Consider the following 11,298-nt stretch of genomic DNA (forward strand, 5'->3'; position numbering starts at 1 on the left):
GCTTAATAGGAATGTTGAAAATGCTTTATACTCGTGTGTCGTTATTTACGATGGATGTGCTCCAAACATGCTAAATGCCAAATAGTAGGCAGCTTGTATTCACAATTGCCAGAAGAATGTCGAAATTCCATTGACGGGACCGGTAACCGATGAAGGTGGTAAATTTGGTGCTAGTGGTGTAATATATATACATATATATTTTGTTTTAGTTTATTAGAATTTCGGGTTGATTTATTTATTTAACATTTAGTTATTTAGACTTTTACGTAATGGTAGTTAGTTGTATTTAATTTCGTTTAGATCAATCCAAGCTATTTGATTTAATTTAATTTAAGCGTAGCTAACTTTATTTTGATTTCAATATATTTCTTTTATTTACTTTTATTTTAATTGTAAGTTAATTTATTTTAGTTGGACTTCATTTACTTTTGTTTACTTAAATCGTACTTAATTTCCGGTAATTCTAAGTTTACCTAATCTATAGTCGGTATTTTTTTTTACATCTTTCTTGCAAACTTATAATTTGTTTGTTACTACCAGTATGTAGGTGTAAGTATATTATTTAACGCCTTCGTTAGGAGCTTTAAGTTTATATATCTATATATTAAATTTTCGCTTGCTAGCAAAACTTTCTTCTTCCTTATTAGAATATATACACACAACTTCCCTTTTATGATAGAACTAGTTCCATCTAAATGGAGGATGGTTCCGTGCGAAGAAGTAAAAAACCTTTGGCTGCCATTCACCTGGGAGTGGCCAGAAGCGATTCTTGTGCGTACGGTTCAAATCGCAGCACACAACGTCCGGATATTTATATCCACGTATCCTCTGGGTAGCAACCAAACACCCGTTTGGGAGCGAGCTAAAGTGAGAAGGCGTAAAACTTCGCGTGGGCTGGGTTTGGGTCCCGCCACGTTAAAACCCCTGATGTACTGAAGCCTTGAAGTACTTGTTACTTATTATCTAGCATGCATGCATTTATATTATACTCGGTTTTCTTACTTGTCTAAATGTAACTTATATTTTTCATTCAATAAATTTCACTCATTACTATAGGTTATGGGCTCATGTTCGCCTAGGAAAAAAATAGTCGCAATAAAAAAAATTTTAATTTTGAAAGAAAATTTTTTCTTGAATTGTCGTCTTCGACTATTCCGAAAAATGAGCGTTTGAAAGGACGCGAGAATTGGGACCAATGGCGTTTTGCAGTGGAATCATATTTCAATATGGAAGACTTGTGGAAGTGCATTATCGGCACTGAGTCAGATCCGAGGAAAAATGTCGTTGCGAAGTCGAAGTTGTTGCTGCTGGTGGAGCCGATGCTGTACGTCATGATACAGAACGATGTTACTGCGAAGGACATGTGGACTAGTCTTGAGCGAGCGTTTCAGGATTCAGGACTAACAAGGAGAGTAAGCCTTTTGAAGAAACTGATCACGACCCGTATGGAAGACTGTCAATCGATGGAAGTGTATGTGAATACCATAATGTGCACAGCGAATAAAGTATGCAATGTTGGTCTAAATGTGAGTAGCGAATGGGTTGGAGCGTTAATGCTAGCGGATTTTCCAGACATCTATCAAGCAATGATAATGGCTATCGAGAATTCTGGAGTTGATATAAGCGGAGATTATGTCAAGACGAAATTGTTGCAAGAAATGCCAGTCACCGTTAATCAAGATGTTGCACTTTTGGGAAAGCCAAGTAAGTCTAGTAATAATTCTGGGAGAAAAGGGCCAAAATGCTATGGTTGCCAAGGATTCGGGCATATTTAAGCCAATTGTCCGAAGAATAAATTTCTTAAGCAGAAGAAAAAGACTATGTTTGCTGCAATGTCAGCTACAGAATGCCAAGATGGTTAGTGGTTCTTTGATTCGGGGGCTACGTCACACATGTGTAACGATTTGTCTGCATTCAGTACCACTAAACAATGCTCGAAGTTTAGCATAGTTACTGCTAACAATTCTTCAATGGAAGGTGATCGTTTGGGAAACATATATATGAAAGTCATTAACAATAATAAAAGCGGAGAAATATGCTTGCGAAATGTTTTATACATGCCTGACGCACACGCAAATTTGTTGTCCATTTCCAAAATAGTGGAATATGGCCATGAAGTCTTTTTTAATTCCAAGGGAAGCAAGGTGATTGATTGTAATAAGGATGTTATTGCAAAAGGCATTAAGGTAGATGGCATGCTTCGGCTGAGGCAAGCACGGAAATCAGTTTACATAGCGAAACAAAATGAGAATGGTAGCATTTGGCCTAAACGTTTAGGTCATCCATGTCACGCTAACTTAATGAAATTGAAAGATGGTGAGGATGGAATTCGAGGAGATTTTACAGAAAAAAAATCAAGTATCGTTTGCCTGAAGGTGAAAATTTCACGTTTACCATTTAAAGACCTTGGAAAGAGAGCTAAAAATATGCTAGAAATCGTTCATTCAGATGTATGTGGTCCAATGGAAGTAGCTTCGTTTAGCGGATCGAAATATCTTCTGACTTTCATTGATGATTTCTCCCGAAAAGTTTTTGGGTATTTTTTGAAATCTAAGGCTCAAGTCGCAAATATCTTCACTCAGTTTAAGCAGTTGGTGGAGAATCAGACTGGTAGGAAGACTAAAACTTTAAGAACGGATAATGGTACAGAGTTTTGCAATAAAAGGATGGAAAACATGATGAGGTATGCTGGAATTGTTCACCAAAGGACAGCAGAGCGTATGAACAGGACGTTGATTGAGAAGGCACGATGCATGCTTATACAGTCAAACCTTAGCAAAAGGTACTGGGCAGAAGCAGTAAACACAGCCGTGTGTCTTGTGAATAGGTTGCCTTGTAGAGGATTATATGGCAAAATTCCACAAGAAGTATGGCTTGGAAGACAACTTAGCTTGAAGCATTTGAGAGTATTCGGTTGTAAGTCTCTAGTACAAATTCCAAAGGAAAAAAGGAAGAAGTTGGATTCTAAAGGTGAAGAATTTTTATTTGTTGGCTACTGTACGGAATCCAAGGCATATAGGTTTATGAAGCCAAATACTGGTAAAATAGTCATTAGCAGAAACGCAGTTTTTCTAGAAGACCAATTTCTTTTAGATTGTTCTGAATCTCATAAAAATGTTTTCTTTATTAACTACGATAATGATCATACAGCGACAAATGAATTAGAGGACGGTTCTGAGGAAGAATTCTATTCGGATCTTGACGAGTCAGAAGGGGATGATAACTCAACTCCTGGCATATTTGATGATGAAAACGATATAACTATTCGTTCAGTTTTTGAAGTCTCTCAGCCGCTAGAAAGTAGTACACAGAATGTTTATAGAACCACCGTTCCGAATAGTCAGACAAACAAAGGTTTGGATGTTGGAGAGAAACCTGTTCTTAGAAGATCTTTAAGAATTAAGAAGCCTGCACAACATTATGCAGTCATGGGAATCGAAGCAACGATAATAGAACCTCAAACTGTACGAGAAGCTATGCAGAGTCAACAAGCGTCGCTGTGGAGAAAGGCAAAGAAGATTTATTTAGAAGATTTAGAAGTATTGATTACGAGAAAACGTTTTCATCGGTAGTACGATATTCGTCAGTGCGCTTGCTTCTAGCTTTAGCAGTCGAATACGATCTAGATATTGATTAGATGGATGTCGTAACGGCATTTCTTCAAAGCGATTTGCAGGAAGAAATCTATATGCAACAGCCTGAGGGTTTTGATATTGAACCAAGAAAGGTCTGTAGGCTGAATAAGTCGCTGTATGGCCTGAAACAGGCGAGCCGCTGTTGGAATAATAAGCTAAGCGAAACTTTAAAGAATTTCGGAATACGTCAGTCGAAATGAGATCATTGTTTATATTACTACGTAGAAGGCGAAATAAGGACTTACATAGCAATATACGTGGATGATATCCTAATTTTTTCAAATAACCCTTTGCATAAAGAAAAGCTAAAATGTTTTTTGAAAAATAATTTCAAAATTAAAGACATGGGAGAAGCTAAATATATATTACGTATGAAAATTACGAGATACCGGAAGACAGGAAAACTTTGGTTAGACCAGGAACGTTAATTTACGGATATTCTTAAGCGTTTTAATATGGAAGATTGCAAAAGCGTAAACACTCCTGTAGATGTAAACCAAAAACTTTCGGCTGAATTTTCTCCTACGAATGATGAAGAGAGAAAATTAATGCAAGATGTTCCCTATCAAGAGGCGATTGAAAGTCTACTGTATGCAGCACAGATAAGCAGACCAGACATTGCATTTGCAGTGGGGGCGTTATCGAAATACAACAAAAATCCTGGGAGTATGCACTGGAGAGCTGTTCAGCGTTTATTTAGGTATCTTAAAGCAACCCTTGATAATAAACTGGAATTTTCGCAAGAGCCAAATGGAGAGGTAATTGGTTTTACTGATGCTGATTGGGCAAGTGACGCAGATAGCCGTCGATCAACTACTGGATACGCGTTTATATATCAGGGTGGCTGTATATCGTGGAGTTCAAAGCGTCAAAGCGTAGCGTTATCAACAACAGAAGCTGAATACATGTCATTATCAGCAGAATGTCAAGAAATAATCTGGCTGAAAGAATTATTAGAGGAACTTGAACGAAATCATCAGAAGTCGTGGACAATTTATTCTGACAACAAAAGCTGCATTGACTTAGCGCATAATAACATGTACCACGCGAGATCAAAGCACATTGATATTCGACATCACTTCCTGAGGGATCTTGTTCAAAAAGATCTTGTGAACATTAAACACATATGCACTCAAGAAATGGCTGCAGATATTCTTACGAAATCCGTGACAAGTACGCAATTCAACTCATGCAGAAACAGGCTAGGTGTGAAGAACTTCAATTCTAGTGGGGGTAATGTACTGAAGACTTAAAGTACTTGTTACTTATTATCTAGCATGCATGCATTTATATTATACTCGTTTTTCTTACTTGTCTAAATGTAAATTATATTTTTCATTCAATAAATTTCACTCATTACTATAACCCCGCTCAATGAAAAAATCTAAAAAGTCTCGGATGAGACCCCCTTTTTCTGATGACGACCACGGCAAACGTATAAAGGACTATGATTTCAGGGTATACACCTGGAATATCCGGACCCTTAATGGGTAAGGTGCCTATGCCCGGCTGGTTGATGTCCTCGGGAAGACAAAGGCTGTCATCACCGCCATCCAAGAAATGCGATGGACGGGGCAAGGAAAAGTAAGCGTGGATCCTTGTGACGTCTACTACATTTGCCACGTAAAGGAGCGCAAATTCGGTGTTGGATTCGTGGTAGGAGAGAGACTCCGTCGCCGAGTACTGGCGGACGAACGTTTAGCCACAATGCGCATCAAAGCTAGATTCTTCAACATCTCGCTCATCTGCGCCCATGCCCCGACGGAAGAGAAGGATGAGGCGTCCAAGGATCTCTTCTATGAGCGCTTGGAACGTACATATGAGCGTTGCCCCCGACACGATGTCAAAATCGTGCTTGGCGATTTTGATGCCAAGGTGGGCAAGGACGGGATCTTTGGCGCCACTGTCGGAAAATTCAGCCTCCACGACGAAACGTCCGATAACAAACTGAGGCTGATCGACTTCGCCGGGGCCCGAAACATGGTAATATGCAGTACTAGGTTCCAGCATAAGAACATCCACCAAGCTACATGGCTGTCTCCAGATCGAAAAACGAGAAACCAAATCGATCATGTTGTGATAGACGGAAGGCATGCTTCAATCATTTTAGACGTACCTACATTCCGAGGGCCAAACATGGACTCGGACCACTATCTTGTTGTAGCCAAGATACGCGCCCGCCTCTGTGCAGCAAAAAATTTGCGGCCAACAATGCAAGGAAAGCATAACGTCGGAAAGCTGCAATCACAACAGACGGCCAATTTATTCACCACTCGACTCACACACCTGCTCTCTGAGAGCACTCTTCAACAATCCGACATACGCGAGCAGTGGAACCACATTTCCCGATCACTAAGTACCGCCGCCGAAGAAGTAGTTGGATTTCAGCGAGCCCGAAAGAACAACTGGTACGATGAGGAGTGTCAGGAAGCAGAGGGTTAGGCGACTTACGGAAGGTTTCAAGACCGGGGCGAACTCCTGTAAGAACAACAATGGCGACCTAGTGACCGATGTCGAGAATATACTTAAATTGTGCAGGGAACACTTTTACAACCTACTGAATGGCAGCAGCGCTGAAAGTAGTGAAGAAGACGAACCCGAGTCCCCAGTCGATGATGATGGAGTAGCAGTCCCACCGCCTGACTATGACGAGGTACGAATAGCGATTACGCGGCTGAAAAACAACAAAGCTGCTGGAGCTGGCGGCCTGCCAGCCGAGCTATTCAAGTGCGGCGGCGAGGAGCTGATGAGGTGTATCCATCACCTCGTATACAGAATATGGTCAGAAGAACGCATGCCCGACGACGGGAATTTAAGTGTGCTCTGCCCAATCCACAAGAAAGGCGGTCCCGCCATACGCGCCAACTACCGCGGAATCAGCCTTCTAAGCATAGGTTATAAGGTCTTATCGAGTGTATTGTGCGAAAGACTGAAGCACACCGTCAACGAGCTGATTGGACCTTATCAGTGTGGCTTCAGGCCTGGAAAATCCTCCATAGGGCAGGTATTCACAATACGCCAAATCTTGGAAAAGAATAGGATCGACACACACCATCTATTTGTCGATTTCAAAGCCGCTTTCGACAGCACGAAGAGAAGTTGCCTTTTTGCCGCGATGTCTTTTGTTGTTTGTTTGGTATCTCCGCGAAACTAATACGGCTGTGTAAAATTACGATGAGCAATACCACCAGCTCTGTCAGAATAGGGAAGGCCCTCTCCGAGCCGTTTGATACCAAACGAGGTTTCGTGTGATTTATTTAATCTGATGTTTGAGAAGATAATAAGAGCCGCAGAAGTGAACCGCTTAAGCACAATACTTTACAAGAGCTTACAGTTGCTGGCGTATGCCGATGACATCGATATTATCGGTAAAAGCAAGGGCTACGTCTGTTCTGCCTTCTCGGGATAGGATAGAGAAGCAAAGCGAATGGGTATGGTGGTGAACGAGGACAAAACGAAGTATCTCCTGTCATCACACAAACAGTCAGAGCATACGCGTCTTAGCACCCACGTCACTGTTGACAGTTACAAGTTTGAAAAGTAGACGACTTCGTTTATTTGGGAACCACCGTTAACACTAATAATAATGTCAGCCTTGAAATCCAACGGAGAATCACTCTTGCCAACAAGTGCTACTTTGGGCTGAGTAGGCAATTGAGAAGTAAAGTCCTCTCTCGTCGTACAAAGATCACACTCTATAAGTCACTCATCATGCCTGTGCTGGTGTATGGCGCGGAGGCATGGACAATGAAAGCATCTTGGAGTTTTCGAGAGAAAGATTCTGCGAAAGATTTACGGACCTTTACGCGTTGGTGATGGCGAATATCGCAGACGATTTAACGATGAGCTGTATGAGCTTTACAACGATATAGACATAGTGCAGCGAATTAAAATTCAGCGGCTCCGCTGGCTTGGCCATGTCGTTCGAATGGACAGAAATGCTCCTGCTCTGAAAATATTCAACGCGGGCCGCGATGCTGGTAACAGAGGAAGAGGAAGGCCTCCTCTGCGTTGGAGAGACCAGGTGGAGAAGGACTTGGCTTCACTTGGCATTTCCAACTGGCGTCAGTTAGCACAGAAGAGAAATAACTGGCGTGCTGTTTTGGACTCGGCCAAAATCGCTTAGGCAGTTACAGCGCCAATAAAGAAGAAGAAGAAGAAAAAGTTCCATCTAATTGGAACCTTAGAAGTTCATAAATTTTCAAAATTGTCTTATTTATCGTTTCCTACCAGAGCGCTGCATGAATTCATTCAAAACGCTGAGTGTTTTGTATATGAAGTAGAAAATTCAAATCCACTGCACTCTGTTTGGCTAGAAGTTTGAATCAACTCATGCAGAGGTCTAGTATGTATACACATATATATTAGGGTCTATCAGCAAAATTAAGTTTCGTTTTTTTTTTTCTTTCTTTATTATTGTTGGGGTTTCACCCCCTTCTTTCTTTTTGCTTAAAATAGATTAAGCTTACTAAATTTTATATATATTTTTTCTCTTTTTTATATTGTATTTGGGCCCGAAGGACTCACCCATTGTTGCAACAGGTCTTGGTGGGGCCTGCTGTTGTTGTCGCTGGTGTTGTCGTTGTTGGTGATGATACGCTGCTGTTGATGTGGCAACCTTTGTTGCTAGCGTGTCTCGCAGCCGCTGCTGTGGCGGTTGTTGTTGCTTCCGTGTCTTGCAACCGCTGCTGTGTCGGTGGTTGTTGTTACCTTGTCTCGCAACCGCTGCTGTGGTGGTTGTTGTTGCTGCCGTGTCTTGCAACCGCTGCTGTGGCGGTTGTTGTTGTTACCTCTCCTCCGCGCCCGGTGTTGAGCGGAGTAAGAGGACACCTGGAATGTAGAGGCAAAGCTAGAATGCATATGCATATTATATTCATCTCTAGTTCGCTCTTCAGCTGAAGCCAATTGTTAGTGGCCACCATTGTCGTTCAAATCGCTTAGTTACGACTTTTCCGGCTAAGTGTCACTCACAATTGTGGGTTCAGCTGCAGTTGCAACTAGGTCGTAGTTATAGACTTAGAAGTATTTGTAAAAAGGAATTTTACACTTTACCAAAACTTACCTGACTTGGACTAGTTCGCTGTATGGTATGGCTCCAATTGGTGGCCGCTCCTGCGGGCGTGTAACCTCGCAATGCTACTACGAAGCACAGTGACGCACTCTCCGAAACTATTTATCCGCCTTGTAGTTAGTGCAATTTTTGTTGCTTGTAGTCGACGAAATTGTTTGTCACGTCGACTACTGTTCGAGCACACGTTTATTTCTTAGTTTTTCTTGGTTTGCGTTTTTTTTCTTCTTCGCATATGCGATTCTTTTTGCTTTACGCAAGTTCACTAGGTTTCACAATTCAATTTCATTTTAATTTAGCACTCCGCACTTTTTTTGCGTTTCGCCACTCAACTGTTCCGCGAACTTCAATCGTTGAATCTGACATACTAATGGCCGACTATGGGGCTGCCATCGGGTTTTTATACCCTTGCATTGCGGGAATATTCCATTTGGAAGAATAACGGGCATTGCGTCTTTTGGACTAGCCCCGTTATTCTGTCAAATGGAATTTACCGCAGTACAAGGAGGAATATCAAAAAAAATCCGGGGTTGCCGTGACTCCTTTGCAAGTATTATTTGTTTTTCTTTCCGGACTTAACCGCAAAAAAAAATCTTTGAAAATTGCTAGTTTACAAATTTGACAGTTGCGTGGTGAATACGAACGTCAGAATTGTATCCAGCTCATGTGCAAGGTAAAATTTGACAGCTTCTAAATGTAATCAGCCTTATCATGAGTTTCATTTTTTTCCGAACCGGTTCACTTTTCAACTTTTGGTTTCCATGTATTTACTATGGGCGGATGAACAATTTTCGGGCGAAACTCAGGATAAGGCGGAATATTGTGGGCGGTAATAAAGAATGAAAATCAAAATGGAATCTGATAAAAACAAAAGAACGTACTTTACTTGCATGTTATAAAATATATGTAGATTTGACAATTTCAGTAACACAAAATAAGAGCTTCGCACGAGCGTGTGTTTGGTTTTGGCACAGTTCGTATGTCAAAATATGGGTAATGTTGCCGCCAGAAAGTTTTGGGTGCAAAGGAATCGTAGCTGTCAAACTAGTATGTTACCGCAATAGGTGCCAAGATATAAGGCCTGATATGTATTGTGCCCACATTCCAACAGCTGTGTCAAGTTATAAATTCCATCCTGTGAAGACGGGCAGTTACAGACAATTGTCACAAACTATCACTAGCCTCCGCTGGAAAGCTTCTATTGCCCCAAAAAAAAGTAACCAAACAAACCTGCGGGAACTAGTGACAATCAACGACACTATCCACAAGGAAACACAGCTATCGTCAAAATGGCAGACCTTCCATGCAATTTTAGCGTTGCCGTACGCTCTATAAAAAATATGAGATGGTGAAATTTCTGACATGCTACCGGGTGCACTAGGGTAACCCATGACAATATTTAAACACTTTTTGTAGGTGTCGTAAATGTTCCTCTTCATGGCTACTTGCTATAAGTATGTCGTCGAAATATACAAAAATAAAATCTAAGTCCGCTAAAATTTCATTTGTAAAACGTTGAAAAGTCTGTGCAGAATTTCTAACACCGAAAGGTATTCTTACAAATTCAAAAAGACCAAATGGTGTTGTAATCGCGGTTATACCAATGTCTTCTTCCGCATTTGGTATTTGGTGATAGGCGCGTACTAAATCTATCTTTGAAAAAACATGTTTCGAACGCAAGTTTATACTATTTAAATCGTGTATGTGGGGTAGGGGATACCGATCAGGTACTTTTATAAAATTTAACCTTCGATAATCACCACATGGACGCCAATCATTGGCCTCCTCTTTGTGTACATTTTCCAAATGTAATGGAGAAGCCACATGTGAATTGGAAGAGCGACAAATACCAGATTTCACTAAAAAAAATCAAACTCAGTTTTTGCTACTTTAAATTTAATTGGATCAAGTCTTCTCGGTTTTGAAAGGGGTAATTTACCATTACAAATAATACGGTGAACAGTAGAATGTTTAATTGGTTTATTGTAGTCAGGATCAGATACTAAAGATGGAAATGCCTTAAGTAATTTTGTATATTTATCTTCTATGGGAAATAATTTTGGCAAGGATATTTTCGAAAAACCCGATATTGCACTTACTGAAATATTTGTCAATGGGTCTACTAAACGTTTATTTCTCAAATCAACCAAAAGGCCATATTTTGCAAAAAAATCTGCTCCAATTATTGGTTTTGTTATGTCTGCTATAATAAAACTAAACGAAAATTCTCTTCTCAAACATAAATTTACATTTAATATTTTTTACCATTAGTTTTGATGGTAGTACCGTTAGCTGCCGTTAAAAAAAAAAAAACAGAGCATTTCGCATTATTTTTCATTTTTGAAAAAAAGAAGGACTGAAATTTCAGCACCACTGTCGATCAAAAATTGTAACTTGTTGTCTTTATCATAAACAAATAGGCGACGTGCTGAAATTTCGTCTAACCCATTACTAGTCGCCAAAGTAATAGGTGGAATTAGTTTTCCTGAGATACATGCTGCCTGTATGAACACGGTTGTTCGCATTCCCTTGCTTTACTGCCAAAACGATAGTGATATCTACAAACCCAGTTTTGAGAAGTTGATCTTGTTCCCG

The sequence above is a fragment of the Rhagoletis pomonella genome, unplaced genomic scaffold, assembly GCF_013731165.1.
Source record: "Rhagoletis pomonella isolate Grant_MI unplaced genomic scaffold, Rhpom_1.0 Rhpom_scaffold_00242, whole genome shotgun sequence".
NCBI lineage: Eukaryota > Metazoa > Arthropoda > Insecta > Diptera > Tephritidae > Rhagoletis > Rhagoletis pomonella.